At 47.8% G+C, this 26,951-nt stretch overlaps 1 long non-coding RNA gene across 2 annotated transcripts in view; it reads right to left on the reverse strand.

Moving 5' to 3' along the window:
• LOC116277244 (uncharacterized) overlaps positions 1–26,951 on the reverse strand; it is a 61,085-nt gene that overhangs the window by 30,158 nt on the left and 3,976 nt on the right. For both annotated transcript variants that reach the window (XR_012067453.1, XR_012067454.1), the window contains one exon: positions 11,206–11,331. This is a non-coding gene — a long non-coding RNA (uncharacterized lncRNA). The remainder of the gene's footprint in view (positions 1–11,205; positions 11,332–26,951) is intronic.

The raw sequence follows: 26,951 nt of genomic DNA on the forward strand, positions 1-26,951 counted from the left end.
TGACTGGATAAAGATGTAGTGTGTGTATGTATGTGTGTATTTCTGTATGTGTGTATGTGTATATATATAAATATAAATAATATAGAGTATTATTTTTATACATTAAAAATGGAATACTATGCAGCCACGAAAAAGAATAAAACAATGCCATTCACAGCAACATGGATGGATATTGAGATTAGCTTACTAAGTGAAGTCAGTCAGAGAAAGGCAGATATCATATATCACTTATACGTGGAATCTGAAAAAAACAGTACAAATGAACTTATTTTCAAAATAGAAAGAGACTCACAGACATAGAAAACAAACTTACGGCTACCAAAGGGGAAAGGCAGGGAGGGATAAATTAGGAGCTGGGATTTGCAGATACAAACCACAATATATAAAACAGATAAACAATAAGGATGTGCTGTAATAGCACAGGGAACTATATTCAATATCTTTTAATAAACTATAGTGTTAAAGAATCTCAAAAACAAATAACTGAATCACTGTGCTGTACATCTGAAACTAACACAATATTGGAAATCAATTATAAAAATAAATTATAATGAAATAAATTAATTTCAGTATAAACGAAGACCCCCCATCCCTCTGACATGAGCCACAATCCAGCCCCAAACCTCACTGCCTATGATAACTGGCATCTCACTGTGTCAGGAAAATACCCTGAGATGACAGATGTTAATAGCAGCACTATTTACAACAGCCAAGACATGGAAGCAACTTAAGTGTCCATCAATAGGTAACTGGATAAAAAAGATATAGTGTGTGTTTGTGTGTGTGTATTTGTGTGTGTATATACACACATACATATTATATAAACAAATAGAATAGAATACTACTCAGCCATCAAAAAGCATAAAATAAAGCCATCTTCAGCAATGGATAGACCTAGGAGATTATCATCCTAAGCGAAGTATGTCAGAGAAAGGCAACCATCATATGATATCACTTATATGTAGACTCTAAAAAAACAGTAAACATGAACTAATTTTCAGAACAGAAAGAGATTCAAGGACATAGAGAACAAACTTATGGTTACCAAAGGGTAAAGGGTGTGTGGAAGGATAAATTAAGAGTTTGGGGTTAGCAGATACACACTACTGTATAAAATAGATAAACAACAAGGTCCTACTGTACAGCACAGGGAACTATATTCTATATCTTATAATAACCTATAGTGGCAAAGAATATGAAAAAGAACACATATATATATACGGGTGGGTGTGTGTGTGTCTATATATACATATATATATATAAATAACTGAATCAGTATGCTGTACACCTGAAATGAATACAACATTGTAAATCAACTGTCACAAAAAAAAATTACTCAGGAAAGACTAATTTCCCCAAAGCTGTCTTCACATCAGACAGACCTGGTGCAATTTTACACTGTATCCTGTTTATTTGCTCCGTATGTTCATCACACCTTGGACGGGAAGGACTAATTTCTGTCTCCCCGGTACCCGTCTCGGTGTCTAACACCTACAACGTGCTCCATAAAAGCCGAGTTGAGTTAAACGTTGCAACACTGTTCAGGAGCCACACAGAGGTGACGGGGGTGGGGAGGGCTGGGGACGGCAAGGTGAGGGAGTAAGAAACAGATGGAGAAGGGGATGGAGAAGCGAGGAACTGGAAAGCCCACACGGCCACACAGATGCCCTGGGTCTGTTCACACAGGTCATCCACAAGTCCCCAGTGAGTGCGTCTCACCACTCTGCCCGCGTGTCCAGTCAGGTCCAAGGTGCCCCCAGCTCTCCCGGGACAACCCCAATAGCCTTGACCTGCTGCCCCGTCTCAAAACTGCCTTCCTGCAATTCAGTCTATTCTCTGCACAGCAGTCAGACTGGTCCTTTTTGGACTTAGCTCACGTGTCTTAAGTGGCCTTCTCCCAGAAGTGGACCCTGGGTGGAGGACTGAATGCAGGGAGGGACAGGGGCCCCGGGCAGGGAATGGGGACGGGAAGCGAAGGACAGGTGAATGATGAAGCCAGCTATGCAGAGGTGACTGGTGCTTCGTATCGTGGCGATGCTTCGAGATGAACACCATACAACAGTCTGCTGGGAATTTTCCTGGCCAAGACGTGTGGGAGCTGGGCTATGTGTTCTCCACGTGCGTTAGTCACCGGCGGGGCTTTGTGATTTTCCCAGACTTCCAAGTTGTCACTCAAATGGGCCACAGGTGCTGCAGAGATCAGGGCTGCCCTCCAACAGAGGTAGGGCTTGCACTGCAAGGCAGGATTCTAGGAATGGCAAGGAATTCCCGGGGGTATGCGTGCACCACCAGCAGAATCGGTTCCATCCGAGAAAAAGTCCAAAGTCCACGTGACACGAGACCTGCCCTGTCGTTGTGGTCTCTGACCTCATCCTCCGGCACCCACGTCCACTTGCGCTGCGCCAGCTCTGCTGCCCTCCTGTCTACACAGCCTGCTTCTTTGCCCCTTGACCTCATCCAGGTCTCTGGATAAATATCACCTCTCCTAGAAGCCTGCCCCAGCCACAGGACCCCGGTCACTCTGTCTTCTCCTTCCTCTTTCTCAGAACACTCACGCAGAAACAGACCACGCCATGAAGACACACAGTGTGTGCCATCTATCTGCATCTTTGCTCATGGCTGGCTCTTCCCCCTGGGGATGGACATGGAACAGGGACGTCTGACTTGGTTCCTGCGCTGGGACCAGAATGGTGACCGGCACCGAGAAGCCCGGGATGAATAAATACGTGTTGAATTCATGCACGAAGAGGTGGAACCAAGGAAGGGAGGAAGAAAAGGTCTGCGGGCCCTCAGGACGTACGAAGTCCAGCCTGCCGTGCGCCATCTTTGATTTGGAGGCAAGTGGGTTTAGATGCTTTGCTTATGGAACCGTGGCCACCAGGTGACCACATAAGAGGATTCTGGGGTCTTTCAGGTCAACGGGAGACGTGCTGGCCCTGAGCAGTGGAGGGACCTTGAATGATGACTTAGTTCTCTGTAAACTTAAGTTCCTTACCCTGTGCATTGGGTTACTCCTCAGCTAGGCTGTGAGCGTTTCATGCATCCACTGGGACTCAGCGGGCACTTAACCCACACCGGTTTTTCTCTGTGGCCACTGGGGACGGTGGGGATGAACACCCCCTCTGTCCCCAGCGACTGGGCACAAGAAGGGGGCTGCGGGATCGTTTGCTCAGGCCGCTTTCTCAGGGGACCCTTGGTGACTGGGCGTGGGGCACACCCAGCGGCAGCGGGAGACGGGGCTGTCCTCGCCGTGCGCCCTGCGGCGCGTGCAGCCGGCTTCTGCGCGTGGGTCCCGCTGGCTGCAGGCAAGGGGCCTCCCCGGCCTCGCTTCTCCGTGGCTTCCACAGAAGGTGTCAGGGCAGCTGTCCAGACACCAGAAACCGCAGTGCACGTTCCCACCCGCGGTGAGGCCCTGGCGCGGCTTGCACACCGCCGCAGATGGTCTCCCGGGGCAGACCTGCCCCGGCTCGGTGGTGCCCGGGTCCCTGCTGAGAGCGGCTCCCGGGAGACACGGGCCTGTCGGCACACGGGTCTGCGGCCCGCTGCCCGGCCCGGCCCGGCGCCCCGGGATCGCTGCCCAGGCCGGCCGGTCGCCCAGCGAGCGTCTCTCGGGCAAACGGGTTCCTCCCTCTGCGAAGGCAGCGAGGTGGGGCCTCTGTCCCCTGGCGCCTGCCAGGGCGAAACAGCCCAATCGGCGGCTTAAAGCCGCGGGCATCTGTGCTGTCTCCGATTTGCAGACAGCTTTGGAGTCACATAATGTATTTATTCCCTTCTGGTTTTGGAAATACGTATTTATATATATAATTAAATATATTCCTGTTAAATATGTACTTATATTTAATACTTACATGTTTAATATATTCCTATATAAGCAAATATATTTCTATGAAATATATATTTATACACAATTAGATTTCTATTAAGTATATGGAATATATATTTATATACAATATATTTCTATTAAATATACAGAAATATATATATACTTGTTAAATACATGAAATATATATTTTTATATATAAACTTGTTAAATATTAAATGTATTATGTATAAGTTTGTATTATATACTTTTATAATTAATGTATATAAAATATTTACGTATAATTATATTTCTATTAAATAGATTGACTATATATTTATATATAAACATATTTCTATTAAGCATATTAAATGTGTATTTGTACTTAATATAGAAATGTGCATTTATATATTAATAAAGTTATATTGCATTGGCTACTAATATAATTAAACTATGTCAGCTTTGTTTTCTGGGCACCACGTGTGTGTATATATAATTCAATTATAATAATAGCTAACATAATGTGATTTTCATGTGCATTATTAAGGAATCTGGAGGAATAGAGATTGGGATAAATTTTCGAGCTCCTCACATCATCAGTGCCGGGTATATGAGCTCAGAGCTCTGGGCCACAAATGAAGATAGATTTCCACACTGCCCACCCAATTCTGTGGTCTGTGCATCCCCTTTCAGACCAACGCCTGATGTCATTCTGCAAAGGCGGGCATGGAAGACCCACCATGGCCCCCCGTTGGTTCTAAGTGAGACATAGTCAATGTGGTTGAGGGGGCAGCTGGGTGTTATGAATGGCTTTGTGCAGCTGGACTTGGAGAGCAGGTGGGAGTCTGTCTACCCGCGTTCTCTCTCCATCTTGCCTGCCTTGCATTTTAATCGGGGTGAATACTTCTGTCGAAGCCTTGGGAATCCGTACACGCTGGTCATCATGCTGTCTCATGCAGGAAATAGGCTTCCTGCCTGACTACACAGAGCTAAGGACCCAGAAGACATCCTGGGCGGCCACCACCTTCCAGGGCACCCGGCCTCCAGGTGTTTGGGCACCTCTTGCTCGGATGATACTCAAGGATTTCCGGAGCCTCAGGGGAAGAGGCCCTGTAGAGACCAGAAATCCAGACACTGGTTGTGCCTGGTTCAGAGTTGTCCTGGGTTTTGGAGGGTGAAGGTCTATCCATGGATGCTCCAAGTCTATCTACAGATGCCCCAAGTGTGGCCCATGGATACTCCAAGTGTATCCATGGATGCTCCAAGTCTATCTACAGATGCTACAAGTCTATCCACGGATGCTCCGACTCTATCTACAGATGCCCCAAGTCTGGTCCATGGACCAGCACCATTGGCCTCGCCGGGGAGCTTGTTAGAAATCCAGAAGCCTCAGCCCTGCCCCAGACATGTGGGATCAGAATCTGGATTTTCACAAGATCCCCAGGAACTCGTAGACACGGTAAAGTTCGAGAAGCCTGAAGAAGTCACTGAAGTCGTCTGCCTTTTTTCTGCTAAAATGATCTTGTCCCCGGCCAGGTCTCTGGTTGATTTCTCACAGGCCTCTGTCTCCCTGGGTCAGGGGGTGGATCTCTGATGGCTGATTTTATGGGTCAGCTTGGCTGAATCCCAGTACCCAGATCTATGGTCAAATCTTATTTTGGATGTTTCTGTGAGGGTGTGTGGGTTTTTTTTTTTGATAGAAGATGAACATTTACTTTGGTGGATGAGTCAAGCAGGCAGTCCTCCCTAGTGTGGGTGGGCCTCCTCTAATCACATAAAGACGAACCTCCCCTAAGCAAGAAGGAATTGTGCCAGCAGACGGTCTCTGGGCTTCAGCCACCAGATCAGCTCGTTCCTGGGGTCTTCAGCCTGCTGGTCTACCCTGAAGACTCTGTACTTGCCAACCCCTCTTACTGCATGAGCCAATTCCTCAAAATAATCTCGATAGATAGATAGATAGATAGATAGATAGATAGATAGATAGATAGATAGATAGATAGATAGATAGATAGGCAGGCAGGCAGGCAGGCAGGCAGACGGACAGATGGACGGATAGATGGGTGGATGGACGGATGGATAGATGGACAGATCAATCGATCAACTGATCGATCATATTGATTCTGTCTCCCTGGAGAACCCTGACCACTTAGGGCTGATACAAGATGAAGTGACAGTTTGATCCAACCATAAGGATTCCAGCCCACGGTAACTCCCAGCTGCAGGCAGAAACTTGACAACTGTCACTTGACATGTTAAGACTAGACCCCCACCTTTTCCTCAAATTTCGGCTCCCCCCCGTGCCCCGTACTCCCCATCCCCAGGCCCGTCCCTGAATCTGCCCTCAGCCAGCCTGAGCTTTTTCAGAGTCTTAAGAAAGGAAACTGCTTTTCTCCCTGGACAGCGTCTGCAGATCCCCAAAGGCAGGGGACTGAATTCATAAACACCTGGACTGTTTTTTCAAACTTAAAGATCCATTGATGGATAATTCTCTTTCCCCCAATTTGAAAGCGAACACGCGAAAAATGAGAACAAAATCAATCCACCTAGAATTCAAGCCCTTGCAGGAGAGGGGGGAAGAAAGTCCTAAATAGAAGTGCCTGCAAATGTTTGTCCTTTTCCTTCGTATTCGAGCTGTCTCACTTTTTTCCGGATTCCGTCTTTCTCCCCGAGTAGAGGAGAAAGACACAGCCTAGATCTGTAGGGGTTAATTTTACATTTCGACTTGACTAGTCACGGGGTGCCCAGATATTTGGTTAAACATCATTCTGAGTGTACGATACCTAATGGGTTATTTCTCCCACCCCAGGGGGCTGTGGGCAGGGGTCCAAGGCACAGCAAGAGAAAGAAGTTACATGGAAATGGTTCCCAATGCAAGAAACTGGCCCCCTGGGGGACATGTGATAATTAATCGCTACCTTCTTATCGTCCCTGCATCTGTGATGTTGGAACAAAAAAGAACAAAGTTTCTGATCTCTCCCGTCATGGGGGAAATTGTGTATTATAAATGTTTTAAAATACGTTAAGACAGATTGTCCAATTTGTAGATGGAAAGTATACTTTTAGTAAATGAACTTTAATAATTACGCTTTAATTAATGAAGTGTAATGGACAAAGTGTATGAGCGTGTAAGTATGTGGTAGGTGTGTATGTGTGGGGGGCATATATGTGCGTGTTACACACACAGAAACACACGTATAACTAATGATTCCAGGCATACGAGCTTAAATCCAAGCCTCAATAGTCATGGACATGTACTTGGCATTGAAAATGCTCAGGCATGGTCCCGTTACCAAACATATCACAGACCCGGTGTGAACTTTGGTTTTCCTGTCTGAAAATGGAGGTCCCCAAAGACCTTCCAGATCAGACCGCCTGTCAGCCTGATGGCGAGCCAGAGACAGGATTTAAGTCACAAGCAATCTGCATCAGGAAGATGCAGACTCCCCCAGGAATTGGCCTCGCAGAACACAGAGCAAACCGGGACATGGGGAGACCAGCAGGATGCCCGGCCAGAGGACAGGGCTGAGAGCACATGAGGGATGTGGCGGCGGAGGCAGATGCAGGACTGGGCTGCATGCATGCGCTGGGAACCATTTCCTGATACACACTGGTCTCCTGTCAGTTTCCCTGAGCCTCTGATCACAGAGACTCGGAGAATAGCCTCGTGGTAACTCATCCAGATGTCACAAAGCTCCCCATCGCTCTCTGATTGCAGCCACGGTGACTGTGTTCACCAGACCAGTCCAAGGGTGAAGAAAGAAATTCAAACGTGCCTGAGAGTTCCTGTGGATGACATATGGAAGTGACCAGATGCGGAGGGGACAGATATGAAAATGACCAGACAGGGAGTTGACTAGATATGGAGGTGACCAGATATGGAGGTGATCAATATGGAGTTTGACTTGATATGGAGGTGAACAGATTTGGAGGTTGACCAGATATAGTGGTGACCAGATGTGGAGGTGAACAGATTTGGAGGCTGACTAGATGTGGAGGTGACCAGATGTGGAGGTTGAACAAGTATGGAAATGACCAGATATGGCGGTGACCAGATGTGGAGCTGACTAGTTGTGGAGGTTAACCAGATGTGGAGGTGACCAGATGTGGGGTTGACTAGCTGTGGAGATTGACCAGATATGGAGGTGACCATGTGTGGAGGTGATGAGATATGGAAGTTGACCAGATGTGGAGGTGACCAGTTGGGAAGGGGACCAGATGTGGAGGTGACAGATACGGAGGTGGCCAGATATGGAGGTGAACACATTTGGAGGTTGACCAGATACAGTGGTGACCATATGTGGAAGTGACCATATGTGAAAGTGACTAGATGTGGAGGTTGAACAAGTATGGAAATAACCAGATATGGTAGTTGACCAGATATGGCGGTGACCAGATGTGGAACTGACTAGATGTGGAGGTGACCATGTGTGGAGGTGATGAGATATGGAAGTTGACCAGATGTGGAGGTGACCAGTTGGGAAGGGGACCAGATGTGAAGGCTGACCAGATATGGAGATTGATCACATATGAAGGTGACCAAAAATGCAGGGTGAGGGTTCTGGTTAAACTGACTGAACAGTGTTCTTGCTAAAATGGGGCAATGCAGACATGAACACAAAAGTTCCCAAATCAGACCTCTTTGAAAAAGGATTCAGGCGAGCCCAACGGAGTCTGGTTGAGGAGACAATCTTTGTCACTACAACTACTGCTATGACTAACCACTGCTTCTCTGCGGAAGACCCGCCAGTCAGATTCCAGGGAGGTGAGAATGATGGCTGCCACACGGGGTTCTGTGACCTCATCCTGGGGCACTTTCCAGCAGAAGCCGGATGACGCTCCACCAGGGATTCTGGACACTTCTGTCCAAGAAGGAATTTCTGACCTTCCATCTCTAAAATTCTAGACCCTATGGGTTTTCCAATAGACTGTGACCATGTTTTGAAATTAATCATTGGCCCCTACCACTTCCACACAAATGGAAGACCCTGTCCGAATTAGCATCCAGACCCTTCCACATTTACTAATTGTATTCTGCCTCGATTTTCTCATTTATAAATATCGGTCAGAAGAGCGTCTTTCTTCAAGGGCGGCTGGGGAGATAGAGCCGGTCAGGACATGCAGTGTGCTTGGGGCAGCTGAAATCCTGCACAACTTGATCAAGCGTCTGCCTGTATCCCATCCTCTTTCTGTGTCTGACTCTCACTTATAATGCACGTCCAGCAGAGGATCCACGGATTTCAGGTGGCCCTGCTGGACGGTACCCTCCCTCCTCATTCTGAGTCCCATGTGGACCCAAGAAAACACCTCTTAGGGAAACTTTAAGTTGAATCTCTGTCTCTGAAGACCCACTGCAGAGGGTGTTCAACATCATTAATAATGTAGGGGATCCTCTCTCTCACTCCCCAGCACCTGTAGGGCAAGGTCAATGTTAAGAACTCTATTTTTCAGTCCACAAACGGCAAGTGCTAGGGAAGAGTGTGGAGAAGAGGGAACCTTCTACACTGTTGATGGGAATGTAGTTTTGTACAGCCATTATGGAGAACAGGATGGAGATTCCTTATAAAACTGAAAACAGAGCTACCATATGCTCCAGCAATCCATTCCTGGGCATATATCCAAAGAAAACTCTAATTTGGAAAAATACATGCACTCCAGTGTTCACAGCAGTACTATTGACATTAGCCAAGACATGGAAGAACCCAAATGTCCATCAACAGATGACTGGATAAAGAAGATGTGGTCTATTTATGCAACGGAATACTACTCAGCCATGAAAAAGAATAAAATAAAGCAATTTAAATGCTGCAACCTGGATGGACCTAGAGATGATCACACTAAATGAACTAATTCACAGAGAGAAAGAAAAATTTACCATGTGGTATCACCTATATATGGAATCTAAAAAAAAATGACACAAATGAACTTACTTACAAAATAGAAGCAGAGTCCCACATATAGAAAACAAACTTATGGTTACCAGGGGGGTAAAGGGAGATGGAGGGGTAAGTCAGGAGTTTGGGATTAGCAGATACACACTACTACATATAAAACAGATCAACAGCTGCACAGCTAAGGATACCATCAAGAAAACAAACAAACAAAAAAACAACTTACAGAATGGGAGAAAATATTTCCAAATGATGTGACTGGCAAGGGGACTAATTTCCAAAATACGCAAACAGCTCATACACCTTAATATCAAAGAAACAAGCAACCCAGTCCAAAAATGGGTAGAAGACCTAAACAAGCAATTCTCCAGTGAAGACATACAAATGGCCAATAGGCATATGAAAAACTGTTCAGCGTCGCTCATTAACAGAGAAATGCAAATCAAAACTGCAATATCACTTCACACCAGTCAGAATGGCCATGATTGAAAAGTCTACAAATGATAGATGCTGGAGAGGGTGTGGAGAAAAGGGAACCCTCCTACACTGCTGGTGGACTTTAGACTGGTGCAGCCACTGTGGAAAACAGTATAGAGGTTCCTTAAAAAACTGAAAATAGACTTACCACATGATCAAGCAATCCCACTCCTGGGCATATATCCAGAGAAAATAAAATTCAAAAAGACACCTGCACCCCAATGCTCATAGCATCACTATTTACAATAGCCAAGCCATGGAAACAACCCAAATGTCCACTGACAGATGACTGGATAAAGAAGAGGTGGTATATTTATACAATGGAATACTACTCAGCCATAAAAAAGGATAAAACAATGCCATTTGCAGCAACATGGACGGACCTGAAGATTGTCATTCAAAGTGAAGTGGGCCAGAAAGAAAAAGAAAAATGCCATATGACATCATTTATATGAGGGATCTAAAAAATAACAGCAACAACAATAAGGCCACAAATGAACTAATTATCATGTTGATTTCTGGAATATGTGTAAGCACATCTGACTGTCCTTTATGACTGGATGACCGCATTCTGTAGATTCTTATTTTGTAGTTGCCTTTAGTCCTTTGACAACTATGTAAGTTTAAGAGCCTAAAGATCTAATTTCTTAGAAGCAATAATTAGTACACATGTGAAAACTAAAAAAACGTACAGTATACTGTTTATATGTATTTACATGCACCATACTGTGTATGTGCAAACTGTAATAATTTGACATAATAAAACTGGAAAAAAAATGAAACAAAAGTAGGTCCACAGCAAGTTCCTACTGAACAAAACATGGAACTATACTGAACACCTTGTAACAGCCCGTAACGGAAAAGCTGAAAAGGAATATGCACACACATGTATAACTGAGTCACTACGCCGCGCACCAAAAACTAACACAACAGTGTAAATCGACGACACTTCAATTTAACAGAAAGAATCGTATTTTCCACTAAGTAGCTGGCGGAACGCACACGCCGCTCACTCACGTGCACACACACGTTCACACTCACCAGGAACGGACAGCCTCGTCGATTCTGCAGCTGGTGTGGGCGTTCAGTCGCTGGGGACTTGTATCAGCCCCACTCGCATTTTCCACGTATGAAACAGGGTCCCCCCCCGGGGACTCCCCTGCATCTCTGAAATTATAGAAAAGATAAAACATTTCAGCAATTTAATAAATGCCTGGTTCTTATAATGTCCCATCTTAGACAAGTCTCTTTCCCAAACAAATGTTAGTTCTTTTTTTCTTTTTTGGTAGCACATGGCAGTTGAGGGGATTTTAGCAAATACTTTAATTCTTCAAAAGGTTTTTGATCCCAGATTTTAACATGGGAAGACTTGTCAGCCTTTTTAAGGAGCAATGATCTAAAGTACCAAACGCATTCCAATCAACTCATTTCGGTTTTATCTGTCACAGAAGAATATGCAAATTAGTTAGTCATAGTTAGAAAATCGTATTAAGATATTTTGCCTCCTGCTCCATGGCTTGATGGATTTGAAGACAAGGAGGACTTGCCTGTGCCCTGATTTTGGCAAGATGTTTGAAAACTCATAATCTGTTTTGCTTTAATGTCTTTATTAAGTGTGGATTAAGAATCAAACCCTCTTTAAAGTTTCTAACAGCTCTGGGTGCAAATAATTTGCATAATGCAAAAAATGTTCGAGTCAGAGGTACATTTATTTGGCGGCAGGACTGATTCATTTCCTTAGGAAGTGGTTTCCTGTTCCCCCGAGTTTCCAGTCCTGCACGGTTCCTGAGAGGAATGTTGCTCATTGTATTAAGCACACTGAAATTTATTTTAACAAGATTTTTGGAGCAACAGATAATTCTACAATGGCTTCCCTATGGGAGTTTTAATGATTTTTTTCTCCTCATCAATGCTTGCTAGTCCAGTATCATTGTGTCATTTCTTGGGGCCAAGATGAAACGAAACCAAACCAGTCTTAGTTCTGCTGTTATTTTATTTTTTTTATTAAAGTACAGCCAGTTACAATGTGTCCATCTCTGGTGCACAGCACACTGTTCCTGCCATGCATATACAGACATACATATATTCATTTTCAGATCCTTTTTCATTAAAGGTTACTACAAGATATTGAAAAGAGTTCCCTGTGCTGCACAGAAGAAACTTCTTTTTAAATCCAGTTTTATACACAGTATTTTATCTTTCCATGAACATGTGTGCAGTTTGATCTCCTTTGACGATGATAGCAGAACACATCCAGAACTGGTTCTCTTTCACATGTACATGGCGAACTCAGCACACAGTCTTTGTTTTTTTCTATTTCTTTAGCTTTACAACATGTATCTTCTGTCATTTCTATAATTAGTGCTTCTGACCCATCCCTGCCATATTCCTTTGTAGGAAACCCTATTTCTCACAAGTGGGCTTTGGCGAATCTTCTCAGTGTTTCTAAATTCATTTATTTTTTTTCCCTTAAGCTCACTAAAGTTTGGTTTCTGACAGCACAAAGGGCCTGCATCAGTACTTGAACTCAGCAGTTCTGTTTTTCTCTTTTGTGCAGACTATTAAAAATTTTTTTGTATATATATATATATATATATATATATATATATACACAATATATTTTTCTTGAAGTGTAGTCAGTTTACAATGCTGTGTCAATTTCTGGTGTCCAGCATAATGCTTCAGTCATACATGAACATCCATATATTCATTTTTTTATCGTAAGTTATTACAATATGTTGAATATAGTTCCCTGTGCTCTACAGTAGGACCTTGTTGTTTATCTGTTTTATATGCAGTAGTGTGTATCTGCTCATCCCAAACTCCTAGTTTATCCTCCCATCCTCCCCCCTGCTCTGGTAACTATGTTTTCTGTCTGTGAGTCTGTTTCTGTTTTGTAAATAAGTTCACTTCTAACGTATTTTAGATTCCACATATAAGTGATATCATATGATATTTGTCGTTCTCTGTCTGACTAACTTCACTTTGTATGATAATCTCCAAGTCCATCCATGTGGCTGCAAATGGCGTTATTTTATCATTTTTCATGGCTGAGTAGTATTCCATCGTATGACTATACCACATCTTTATTCAGTCATCTGCTGATGGACACTTAGATTGCTTCCATGCTTTGTCTATTGTACACAGTGCTGCTGTGAACATGGGGGTGAAGAGCCTGCTTTCAGTTCTTCTGCATACACACCCAGAATTGGGACTGCTGCATCACGAGGTAATTCTATGTTTAACTTTTGACGCCTGTTTCCTGTAGCAGCTGCACCATTGACATTCCCACCAACAGGACACAGGGGTGTTGGTTGCCCCACATCCTCGCTAACACTTGTTATTCTCCACGTTTTAAAAATAGTAGCCAAAATTGAACTGACAAGCCTTTTCACAGCAAAGGAAACAATAAGCAAAACAAAATGAGAAATTACAGAATGGGAGAAAATATTTGCAAAAAATGAAACTGACAAGGGCTTCAGCTCCAGAATATATAAACAATTCTTACAGTTTAATAAGAAAAAACAAACCCAATCCAAAAATGGGCAGAAGAACTAAACAAGCAATTATCCAATGAAGACATACAAATGATCAACAAACACATGAAAAAATGCTCAATATTACTAATTATCAGAGAAATGCAAATCAAAGCTACAATGAGGTATCATCTCACACCAGGCAGAATGACCATCATTCAAAAGTCCACAAATGACAAATGCTGGAGAGGCTGTGGAGAAAAGGGGAACCCTCCTACACTGCTGGCGGGAATGCAGTTTGGTGCAGCCCCTGTGGAAAACACTGGAGATTCCTCAAAAGACTAGGAATAGACTTACCATATAGACTAGGAATAGACTTCCCATATGACCCAGGAATCCCGCTCCTGGGCACATACCCAGAAGGAATCCTACTTCAAAATGACACCTGCACCCCAGTGTTCATAGCAGCACTATTTACAATATCCAAGACATGGAAGCAGCCTAAATGTCCATCAACAGATGACTGGGTAAAGAAGACGTGGTATGATTTATACAATGGAATACTTTTCAGCCATAAAAAAAGAATAATGCCATTTGCAGCAACATGGATGGACCTGGAGAATGTCATTCTAAGTGAAGCAAGCCAGAAAGAAAAAGAAAACTACCATATGAGATCACTCACAAGTGGAATCTAAAAAACTAAATCAATAAATACAAAATAGAAACAGACTCATAGACGTAGAATACAAACCTGTGGTTGCCAAGGGGGCTGGGGTGGGAGGGCACAGACGGAGATTTCAAAATGCAGAATAGATGGATGGTATTATACAGTATAGCTCAGGGAAATATGTTCAAGATCTTGTATTAGGTCACAGTGAAAAAGAATGTGACAATGAATATGTATGTTCATGTATGGCTGAAGCACTGTGCTGCATACCAGAAATTGACACAACATTGTAAACTGACTATAACTCAATTTAAAAAAAAAAACAACAGGAGCCATTGTATGGGTATGCCCAATTCCTTTTTACCCTTAGTTTTTCTTGTCTAGAACTTTTCCCTGCATTGCCCATACACCTGGAATCTGCTCGGACCAGGAGTCTACATAGCTACCATCTTCGGTTTCTTCTCCTACCATCGTGGTCCGTATGGCTATTAACCCCCAGTTTATACAGAATACCCAGGTCTCTCCCAGGAGGAGGGTAAAATTATCATTGATAAGCATTTGCTTTGGTGTTTGACTGGGGTCAGCAGATGTGAGAGTTTGGGGAAGAGACAGTGGTACCCACTGGTCCCTGCATCTGGCGTCCACGTTTCCCAGCATGCCTCACGGGACACATCCAGTGTCACCGTGCAAACGCGAGCAGCGTGCAGCCCACATCAGTGTCTGTGTCCTCCTGTGATAACTGAGGTAAGAGTTTAGAGTGAAGGCATCGTCAGCTAAGACGTCTGCATTCCCACCGGGAACACGGTGAGGACAGATCAGTCATCGGGGGTGGGGGGGGCACAAAGTGTCAGATTCTGGGGTTGCAGTACAGCCTAGGCTCCCCTGAGCAGCGCAGGTGAGGAAGACAGAGCTCTGGTTACCTTGTTTCACACGTCGACCCCTTGCAGAACAAGCAGACAGTCTCAGCCTCATGGAACCTGGGGGTGGGAGAACCACGCCTGCGAGCTCAAATTTAGGTTCTCCCCTAACCAATCCTGCCGACGGGATGGTTCCTGACAGCCAGCCAGAGGGAGGAGCCCAGAGACCTGCCACCTGATTCTGCAAAGAGGATGAATTATTTGTCGTGCTCTTTCTAAAGCAGAGTAAATCAGAGCGGATTTGAAAATCGAGACGGTTGAGGCTCTTCGGGGTTTTCCACCTGGGTGGCGCGTGCAGGAAAGAGGCAGTCTGTGGAGTTTGGAATGTTCCGGCCTGATTCTTCCTCTGTCCTAGGACTCGATAATCCATATCCAGCCACAGCGGACGTTTCCTGAACTGAAGCACGTTTGGGGTTATGACAGGAAAACAGGGTTCACAACACCTTGGGGTTTTCATACCGAGTTATCTAATATGGTTGGGAAGTAACCAAAGTAGGTCTCATAAAAGTAATTCTAGTTAAATCTGATTTTCAATAAAACATGCCTGCTTTCCATGCTGGAAACACGTTCTTTTGTTTACCTCTGCTGACACTTAAAAATTTTATAAGTTTCCTTTCTCTTACTCACACGTCCGTATTTATCTTGGGCTGTCCTTTTTTTGAAGTTGAAAATCAAAGTCAAAGAAAATTGGTTCTGGGAGAGGACACCTGGAGGACATGTCTGCATTCCGACATCCGTCTCTCTCATCCAAAGGAAGCAGCACGGCCAGCCTGATTTTTTACCACCTGCAAATCAGAAATTCCAATATTGCTAAGCAAAGTGGAACATATGAGCTTGGCTCCACAGGCCAAAACCATAAAAAGTCCAAGCATTTATTAAAGATGAAAGACCTAGTCATAATCTCCCAAGAGTGGCTCTTGTGTGAGTTAAAATGCAGAGTTCCAGATCTGTAAGTTCAAATTTTTGGCTCAAAAAAAAATACATGCACTTCATGTTCATAGCAGCATTATTAAAACCACCAAGGCATGGAAGCAAGTTAAATGTCCATCAGCAGAAGAATGAAGAAAGGAGATATGGTGTATTTATACAATGGAATACTACTCAGCAATGAAAAAGGACAAGATAATGCCATTTGCAGCAACATGGATGGACTTGGAGGGGGTATTATGCTGACTGAAATAAATCAAAGAAATACAAATACTGTATGGTATCACTTATATGTGAAATCTAAGAAGATACTATAAACGAGTGAATATAACAGAAACAGAAGCAGATACACAGATGCAGAGAACAAGTTGGTGGGGACCAGTGGGGGCAGGGAAAGGGGGAAGAGCAATAACAGTAGGGGAGTCAGAGGGACAAAGTACTATCTATAAAATAAATAAGCTGGCAGGATACATTGTACAACACGGGGAACACAGCCAATATTTCATAATAACTATAAATGGAATATAACCTTTAAAAAAATTGTGAATCACTATGCTGTACACCTGAAACTAGTATGTTGCTGTAAATCAACACTACCTCAATTAAAAATAAATAAAAGTTCTGAAAGAATGCCCTTTTCCTTTCCCAAACCGTCTGCTGCTGATGGAACGTTCGGGGAGTTGCGCCCCGATATGCCAGGTTAACAGGGGGAACCCCAGGCTGGCGTGATGACAAGTCAGAACCAAGATGAGGTTTCCAGCGTCAATTAGGTACCGGGGCTTTCTGCAAGGGTTTAACTACCTGGAAAGATGCCTCAGCTCCTTACTTTCCTGTCGTGCCCAGATTCATGCGGGCCCTCAGTGGGGACCTTCTCATTCCCATGAAACCAGGAGAAAGGAGGTGTCTGCTTGGGGCGCTCCAGTTCCCTCCTGGGTGCCTGCAAACTCGGTGCCGTTCGCAGCACAGCTCCGGGGAAAGGAACGCGGCGTCTGCCCCACCTCATTTGCAATCAAAACAAGGCACCAAATTGCCTACTGGTAGTTCCCTGAGTGTCAATTTGGTGCAGGCATGTACTCGTTTGGAGAATTCTAAAGGAAATTAGTTGAAAGATGAAAAAAGAAGAAAAAAAAAACCCTTAAGATCCCCCAGACAGTTCTCTGAAAGACAGAATCTGATTTGCAAGGGTTGGGGAGCTGCTCAGGGCAGCGACGAGGCCGGCCTCGAGAGTGCTGAGTATTACCTGGGCAAAAAAGAGTATTTAAATTTACCAGATAGGAGCGCAGGTGTGAAGGGTGCTCCGGAGAATTAATGAAACCGAACCCACCAGGTGAAAAGAAAAAAAAAGTCAACCACTTTCCTAGAGCCTCTTTGTACTCCGAGGGAAGGAGGAATCTCGGGGGATGGCAGAGCTCGGTGATGGAGCACGTGCTTAGCGTGCACCAGGTCCTGGGTTCAAGACAGTATCTCCATGACAGTAAATAAATAACCGTAATTACCACCACCTCCCTCCCCTACCAGCAAAAGTAAACAAACCAACAAACATTTAGGGAATTAGAAATCTCGAAACAATACGGCTTGTATTATTCAGTAAGAAGTAATATTGCGTTACTTTGTTTCCATAATGCAGACAAATGGCTGCCTTTGGGCACAGAAACCAGAAATTTGAGAACTCCTGCCCTAAAGCAAAAACTCCCAACTGACACAGTAAACAATCTTATGGTTCCTGGGAGAAAAGAGGTGGGAAGGGGTAAGTTTGGGAGTTTGAGATTTGCAAATGTTAGCTACTATATGTAAAAACAGATCAAAAACATTTCTTCTGTACAGCACAGGGAACTATATTCAATATCTTGTAATAACCTTTAATGAAGACGAATATGAAAATGAGTATCTGCACGTATGTGCGTGACTGGGGACAGTGTGCACCAGGAAGTGACACGTTGTAACTGACGGTACTTCAATAAAAACAAACAAAAAACTGCCTACAAACATTGGTTAGTGATTTTCAGAGTCTCCCCTGCCCAAACTGTCTATACACTCAGATACACGGCTTGCAAATATTTTCTCCCCTTCGGCAGGGACGGAGAACATGTCTCTTCACTTGGCTGTTTCCTTTGCTCTGCAGAACTGTGTCTTTAGTTCGATGCAATCTCCTTTGCCTGTTTTTTGCTTTTGGTGTCAGCGCTATGAGATGACTGCTGACACCAGTGTCAAGACATTCTTCCCCTACGTTTTTTTCTGGGAGTCTTAGGGTTTCAGGCGCGACGCCTTTTGGGCTTCCCTTGTGTGTGTGTGTGGGGTGAGCTACGGGTGCACTTTCATTGTTTTAAACGTGGCTGCCCAGTTTTCCCGGCACCCTTTGCTGAAGATACCCGTCCCTTCCCCCGCGTGCACCCCGGGCCCCGAGAGGCTCAGGGGACGGGGGCGCGCACGGGATCCAAGACCGAGGAGCAGCGGGACCGCGCTCCTGTGTCCCGGACGCAGCGAGCCCATGGGATGCCAGAAAGTTCTGCACCGCCCTTGACCCCCACGTCCACGACCGAATTCCCCAAGTTCTGTCCCGTCTTTCCCGTCTGGCCCCAGGAAGCCCATGCTCACAGCTGAATTTGTTTTTAACTAATTAACTTTTAATTGACGCACTGGCCGCTACACTGTGCCCATTTCTGGTGCACGGCGCCAGGTCCGACTCACGCACACACATACGTGCACTCGCCGACAGCTAAATCTGGCTTTTCTCCACCCCCTCGACGTTGACAGTCACCCGCCGCCCACCCCGAGTCCTGGCTCTGCGCCTGTGACTTTCTCTGCCCCTCCCCCACCCTCATCCAGGCGCCCCCGAAGCCCAGGCGGGCTCCCCGCTCTGTGCGCGGGCCCCGGTCCAATCCCGCGTCCACAGCAACGACAGAGCGGCCCTTCTGGAACCCTCCTCACGCCCCAACCCAAGACAGCCCTCTCCCCTCAAAATAAAAACCCCCACATTCATTTAAAGCAAAAAAAACAGCTCCTAAAAACTCTCTAGTTGATCCAATCTTTAGAAATGTTTTCACAGGCCATTTAAGGACTCATTTGGATCCTTTAAGAAGCAGCTTTTAAATCGTGCACGAAGAGGGCGGTTTTCCGCAAACCCTTTGCGCAATGAGACAGGGACGCCGAGGAAGGACGGGGAGAGGGAGGGGGGTAAAGGGAGGGGGAGAGAGGGCACCCCCACATCAGGTCAGACCTGCACAGCCAGACAATCACCGCCAAACACAGGGGAAGGCAGAGCGACAAACACTGGAGAGCGGTGCACACCCTAGCGGATGACGCAGGGCCCAGAGCGGTTCACATCGGCCAAGCGCTAACACCCTGGGAACAAACCCGCGGGCTCACGACAGAGGGAATGATTATTCGCCGTCTCCCGGAAAGCGCCCGGTTCCCTTCCACACCCACCCCCGCCCCGGGCATGAACCCCGCCTGCCATCCGCCCCGGGCTCTTTTGGGGGGGGTCCTCCTCCTCCTCCTCCTCGAAAACCGAGCAGGGATCTGCGTGTGTGTCAGGCGACCATCATCCCCTTGACCACCCGGCCCCCCGGGCTCCCTCCCGGCATGTCGCAAAGTCTCTTTCTATTTTGGAGCCACGCTCACCGCCAAGGCAGCGCTAACCTGCAGTGAAGCCGGAGTCCGGTCCCACGGCCCCGGCGGCGGCCCGGGGCGCTCCGTGTCCCCCGCAGACGCTCCTGACCCAGCGCCAGGGCCCAGCGCGGTGCTTCGGGTCGGACGACGCGGCCACGGCCGAGGGCGGGGGGAGGGGGAGGGCGGGGCGAGGAGGCGGCGGTGCTGACTGGCCAGGCCCGGCCCTGACCCCACGCCCGGCCCAGCCCGGCCCTGACCCCCAGGCCCGGACACGCCCAGCCGTGACCCCACGCCGGGCCTTGAACCCTCGCCCCCCCGGCTCTGAGCAAACGCCCGGCCCCGACCAGCAAAGACCCCACGCCAGGCCGTGACCGCACTCCCGGCCCAGCCCTGACCCCACGCCCAGACGTGACCCAACGTCCTGCACTGAACCCACGCTCGGCCCTCCCAGCCGTGACCCCACGCCCAGCAATGACCCCACGCCCTGCAACGCCCAGCCTGACCTCACGCCCGGCCCAGCCGTGACCCCACACCAGGCCCTGACCCCACGCCCGGCCCTGCCCCTCGCCCGGCCCTGACCCCATGTCCAGTCCTGACCCCACGCACGACTCTGATCCCACGTCCGATCCTGACCCCACGCCAGGCACCGCCCAGCCGTGACCCCTGCCAGGCAGGCCCTGAACCCACGCCCGGCCCTGCCCAGCCGTGACCCCACGCCCGACCGTGACCCCGGCCGGGCTTTGACCCCACGCTCTGCCATGACCCCACGCCCGGTCCCGCCCTGACCCGACGCCCTTGACCCGCCCAGCCCTGACCCCACGGCTGGCCCTGACCCCACGCCCGGTCCCACCCAGCCGTGACCCCACGCCCTCGCCGCCCTGACCTCACGCCAGGTTGTTTTTTTTTTTTATAATTGATTTATAATCACTTTACAATGTGTCAAATTCCAGCGTTCAGCACAATTTTTCAGTCATTCATGGACATATAACTCTCATTGTCACATTTTTTTCTCTGAGTTATCATAACTTTTTGTGTAAATTTCCCTGTGCTATACAGACGCCGGGTCTTGATCCTACGCCCAGTCCTGACCCCATGGCCCGTCCTGACCCCTCGCCCGGCCCTGACCCCACACACCAGTCTGACCCCACGCCCAGCCCTGACCCCACGCCCGCCGAGCCGTGACCCCCATGCCCCACCCAGCCCTGACCCCACTCCTGGCCCTGACCCCACGCCCGATCCTGACCACACGCCCGGCCCTGACCCCACGCACCAGTCTGACCCCACGTCCAGCCCTGACCTCACGCCCGGCCCCGCCCCGCCCTGACCCCACGCAATTCCCTGAGCCCACGGGCGGCCCGGTGGCGCGTCTCCCAGGCACAGCTGGGCTCGGGCGGCCCGGAGTCGCGGGGCCCCGGCCGGGGGCAGGGTCGCTCGAGGCCGGACAGCTGTGTGGCGCGGACCCCCGGGGGCCTCCCTGTGGGCGGCGGCGCACCCGGGCCTGCAGCCGGGCCCCACGGCCGCGCGCGCGCCTGTCGCCGGGCGAGAGGACGACAAAGCCGAGGCGCTGGGAGCCAGGTGGAGGGGGTGTTGGGGGAACCCGGGGAGGAGCAGGTGTGCTCAGCGGTGCTCCAGCCCCTTCCCTCCCAAGCCCCGTTTCTCCTCCAGCTGCTCTTTGGTAGGGAGTTTACTGTCTGACTGTGAAGACGCCAGGTTGCTCCTGGTAACTCATCCTGATGCACGAGTCTCTCTCGCTTCCCGTCTCTCTTTCGTTCTCTTTCTTCCTCTCCTGTCTCTCAATCACCACCACCCCCCAGACATACAGACAGGCAGACAGGGGTGCACCCAGATTGCTGTATCTTACTGCTTCCTGTTTCTTTCTTTTTTTTCCACGCTGACATCCCTCACTCCTGCAGCCTCTCCAGAAGCAGGCACTGCGTGAGTATTTGCTGAATGATCGCACCGATGCGTGATTGACACGGTCACCTCTGCAGCTCAGAAGACCTGGCTGACGATCCTTGTGCATTTCGGGCTGTCTCCCGAACACGAAGAGGAAGGAGAATGTGGATAAGCCAGTGCCCCCACCCCCCACCCCGGGGAGAAAATGGCCCTGAGGAGTCTTATTTCAGCACATAAATGGGATGGGCCTCACGCAGGCCTGTGACCCCCCTGGACGCCTGCCCGAGGGGCATCCTGCCGTGCGTTCACGCCAGTGGGGTGGTCAAGGGATGAGTTCGCACTCAGCTCCCCAGGAGAGCGGGGCAGGAAAATACTAGTAAAAAGAAACCTCTGGGTTCCCCCCTGCAGGGGGTGGTGTCTGAGCCGCTGAGGGCAGTGCGGGAACCGAGACGGGGCCTCCTGCTGCAGCAGACAGCAGCCTTGTCCCACCCATGTTCATGTGTCCCCTCCATCCACGTGTCCAAATGCACACCCGCTAGCCTGAAAATGCGTGGATTTTACAGCCCTCCTCCCTCCCCAAGGGAAGGACAGCTGTCAGGAGCCCCCTCCTGCCACCCCAGCCCTGTGACTTTCCGCCCGTCCATCCGCGGGCACCAGACCCTCTCCTCAGGCTTCGCTCCAGAGGGTCCTCGCCACACACAGGTGCCCAGACAGGGAGGCGTTCTCTCTCACCGCGCGGAGCAGAGGTCGGCCTGAGGAAGCCGCGTTCCTGGAGAAGCGGGTGCCCCCAGGCTCGGGGATGGGGGCCCACTCTGTCAGCGCGCCGTCTTAGAGCCATAAAAACGGCCACGCCAACCACCCAGGTCCCACACACCTGTTCCAGGTGACAGACACAGAGCAGGTCGCCCTGCCCGTAAGGCTGATGACGGACAGGGTCAGCATTGCCGGGGGGGGGGGGGCAGGGAGGGACAGGTGGAGCACAGAGGAATTTTCTTACTGTTAAAGGCTTGATTTTTTTTTTCACATTAGCCAGTTTTCTTTCTTTTTTTCCATTATTCAGTTATATGAGGTAGAATTGTTACAATTTACACCTATACAACATATTACATGTAAATACGCAGACACAATATACTGCAATACACATTTTTTTACTTTACATGTAGGTACGGCTCATTGTCTCTAAGAACAGTTTAGGGCATTCTCGCTTTTTAAACGTAGAGAGTTATGAAAGGAATCAAGCCAACCACAAAGTAAGAATCAACAGAACGCGGTAATCCAGTCAGAAAGGACAGTCACTTTTTTTTTAAAGAGCAGTTTTAGGGTCACGGCCGAATTGAAGGGAGGGTACAGAGATGCCCCGCATATGCCCTGCCCCCCACTTGCACAGACTCAATATCCGCCCCGACTAGACAGATAATTGTTATAACTGACGAACCTAAATTGACACATTGTAATCACCCAACATCCACAGTTTACCAGTTAGGGTTCCGTCCTGGATTTGCACAGTTCATGGGTTCGGATACACGTCACGTATCTTTATCGCATCCTACAGAGAAACAGGGCAGTGAAACCGCTTTGTATGCCACAAACACGGTGGATACACGTCATCATCCACGTGTCCAAACCCGCGGCCTGCACACCACCAAGATGAACCCTAAGGAAACAGTGGACATCCGTGAATATAATGTGTCGATTTGTCTCATCAGTGGTAACAAATGTACCCGAATACAGTGTAGGTAACACAGGGAGCTGCAGTGAACTCTGCACTGCCCGGGTTTTCTGTAAATTTGAAACTGCCAAGTGTGTTCATGATATTAAACAATAAAAAGCAAAACACAGTCATTGCTAGGATCCGGGAGCTCCATCAAGGACAGGAACGGCGGGGGGGCTTCTCTGGGACGGAGTCCCGGGCAGGTGGACGTGAAGTCTCAAGAAGGAATCAGGCGTCCACAAGGGGCAGGAGGGCTGGGAGGGGAGCTCGGGGCCGGGACCCTGAACCCCTTGCAGAAACGCAGACACGGAGGTTTCCGGGAGCCGGGCCCCAGGAGGCCCAGGTGTGAATCCCACCCTGTGAGCTGCCTCGCCCGTCACCTCTTGGCCCCCTTCCCTCAGCCGTAAGAACGCAGGAGACAAACGGCAAATGGGCTGCCTCCCTGGGCAGAGCGCGCTGTGTTTGTTCAGCAGCATTGTGAATTAGCCTTCAGCCTCAAAAGACGTGACGCTGAGGTCAAGCTCCCGTCCAGGGGACCCTCTGGTCCCTAAACAACATGACTACACAGCTGGAGCCAGGTCACCTATCGACCTTCCCCACCACGAGCTTGCACTGACAGAATTTAACTGAACAGCAAAACAAAACAAACAACGCATTGCCCACCCAGGTCGCCCCGGGAACTTCACGGATGTTAAGTGACACCTCCGTGACTTTTCAAATGAGACAAGGGGTGGCTTCTGGATGGAGGAGACGCGGGACGCTTTGCCCCCAACATTGAACGTTCATAACCAGGTGTTAGATTTTAAATGGAACCACGGGAGAGCCCGGTGACTCAGGAGACGTGGGTTTCGAGGTCCTGGTGAAGATGTCATTACAGCCGGCGTCACCAGAGGCTGAGGACCAGTGACATCCATTAATTCATCTTTTTCAGCGTCAGGGTTCGGGGGGGGGGGTGGCCGCACTTTCCGGATGGGGGACGCGCAGAGTAGCAGAGCTCATGGAATCGCTATGACTTACGGCCCCCGCCCTCCCCTCCAGGGCTCTGACAGTCACGTCCTCATCTCTGTGACCCCGCGGGGAGGAAGAAATGAAGGCTGCCCACCTGCCAGGGCTGTGGGAGCCCGAGGGTTTGCCCGAGTTCCCCGCTGGGCCCTTTCCTCTGTGCCATGGTGACTTCTCAGGACTGTCCGGGTGGGTGGGCCTTGGGGAAGCGACAGGACGGATCAGAAGGGGACCGCAGCCCTTGGCATTTCGGAGGTGGGCGCGGCTCGGGATGGGGTACCACGAAGATGGAAAGCTGGTGTGGGCCGGGAGGCAGGCGGGGGACGAGGGGCACGGCTCCAAGGAATCTGCGGCAAAAATTCAGGCGTAAAGGCCATCCAGCAGCCCATCCCTAGGAGCACCTGGCTGGGGAACACCCCAAGGTACCCCAGGGAGCCCTGGGGACACGGATAGACTCTGAAAAGGCAACAGTGTGGAATGAGGCTGTGGCAAGCAAATGAATCAAGTAAGTTACGGTGGCGCGGGAGGTCCAGCGCCGGATTGACCTTGACCTCAGAGTCCGCTGGCTTAGCCGGGCTGCACCGCCACGAGCGGACGGAGCTGGGGCAACTGGCTGTTTGGGTCACTTTTGCTTCTGTCATTTCAATAATTAGTGCTTCTGACCCATCCCTGCGATACTCCTTTGTAGGAAACCCTATTTGTCACAAGTGGGCTTTGGCGAATCTTCTCAGTGTTTCTAAATGATGTATTTGTTTTCCCTTAAGCTCACTAAAGTTTGGTTTCTGACAGCACAAAGGGCCTGCATCAGTACTTGAACTCAGCAGTTCTGTTTTTCTCTTTTGTGCAGAGCATTAAAAATTTTTTTGTGTATATATATATATATGTATATAATGTATTTTTATTGAAGTCTAGTCCGTTTACAATGCTGTGTCAATTTCTGGTGTCCAGCATAATGCTTCAGTCATACATGAACATCCATATATTCCTTTTCATATTTTTTTATCATAAGTTAATACAATATATTGAGTAGACTTCCCTGTGGTCTACAGTAGGACCTTATTATCTGTTTTATGTATAGTAGTCTGTATCTGCTAATCCCAAACTCCTAGTTTATCCTTCCCTCCTCCGGTAACTATGTTTTCTGTCTGTGAGTCTGTTTCTGTTTTGTAAATAAGTTCATTTCTAACGTATTTTAGATTCCACATATAAGTGATATCATATGATATTTGTCTTTCTCTGTCTGACTTACTTCACTGTGTATGATAATCTCCAAGTCCATCCATGTGGCTGCAAATGGCATTATTTTATCATTTTTCATGGCTGAGAGCATTCCATTGTATGAATATACCACTTCTTCTTTATCCAGTCATCTGCTGTAAGACACTGAGATTGCTTCCATGCTTTGTCTACTGTGCACAGTGCTTCTGTGAACATGGAGGTGTTGACCCTGCTTTCAATTCTTCTGCATACACACCCAGAATTGGGATTGCTGGATCACGAGGTAATTCTATGTTTAATTTTTGATGTCTGTTTCCTGTAGCAGCTGCACCATTTACATCCCCACCAACAGGGCACAGGGGTGTTGGTCGCCCCACATCCTAGCTAACACTTCATATTCTCCACGTTTTAAAAATAGTAGCCAAAATTAAACTTACAAGCTTTTTCAAAGCAAAGGAAACAATAAGCAAAACAAAATGATAACTTATAGAATGGGAGAAAATATTTGCAAAAGATGAAACTGACAAGGGCTTCAGCTCCAGAATATATAACCAATTCTTACAGCTTAATAAGAAAAAACAAACCCAATCCAAAAATGGGCAGAAGAACTAAACAAGCAATTCTCCAATGAAGACATACAAACGACCAATAAACAGATGAAACAATGCTCAATATCACTAAATATCAGACAAATGCATATCAAAGCTACAATGAGGTATCGCCTCACACCCGTCAGAATGGCCATCATTCCAAAGTCCACAAACGACAAATGCTGGAGAGGCTATGGAGAAAAGGGGACCCTCCTACACTACTGGTGGGAAGGCAGTCTGGTGAAGCCCCTGTGGAAAACACTATGGAGAGTCCTCAAAAGACTAGAAATACACTTACCATAGGACCCAGGAATCTTGCTCCTGAGCACATATACAGAAGGAACCCTACTTCAAAATGACACCTGCACCCCAGTGTTCATAGCAGCACTATTTACAATAGCCAAGACATGGAAGCAGCCTAAGTATCCATCAACAGATGACTGGGTGAAGAAGACATGGTATGTTTATACAATGGAATAGTACTCAGCCATAAAAAAGAATAAAATAATGCCATTTGCAGCAACATGGATGGACCTGGAGAATGTCATTCTAGGTGAAGTAAGCCAGAAAGAGAAAGAAAATTACCATATGAGGTCGCTCACATGTGGAATCTAAAAAGAAAAAAACCAAAATACAAAACAGAAACAGACTCATAGACATAGAAAACAAACTTGTGGTTGCCAAGGGGGCGGGGGTTGGGAAGGGACAGACTGGGATTTCGAAATGTAGAATAGATAAACAAGACTATACCGTATAGCACAGGGAAATATGTTA

The sequence above is a fragment of the Vicugna pacos genome, chromosome X (assembly GCF_048564905.1).
Source record: "Vicugna pacos chromosome X, VicPac4, whole genome shotgun sequence".
Classification (NCBI taxonomy): domain Eukaryota; kingdom Metazoa; phylum Chordata; class Mammalia; order Artiodactyla; family Camelidae; genus Vicugna; species Vicugna pacos.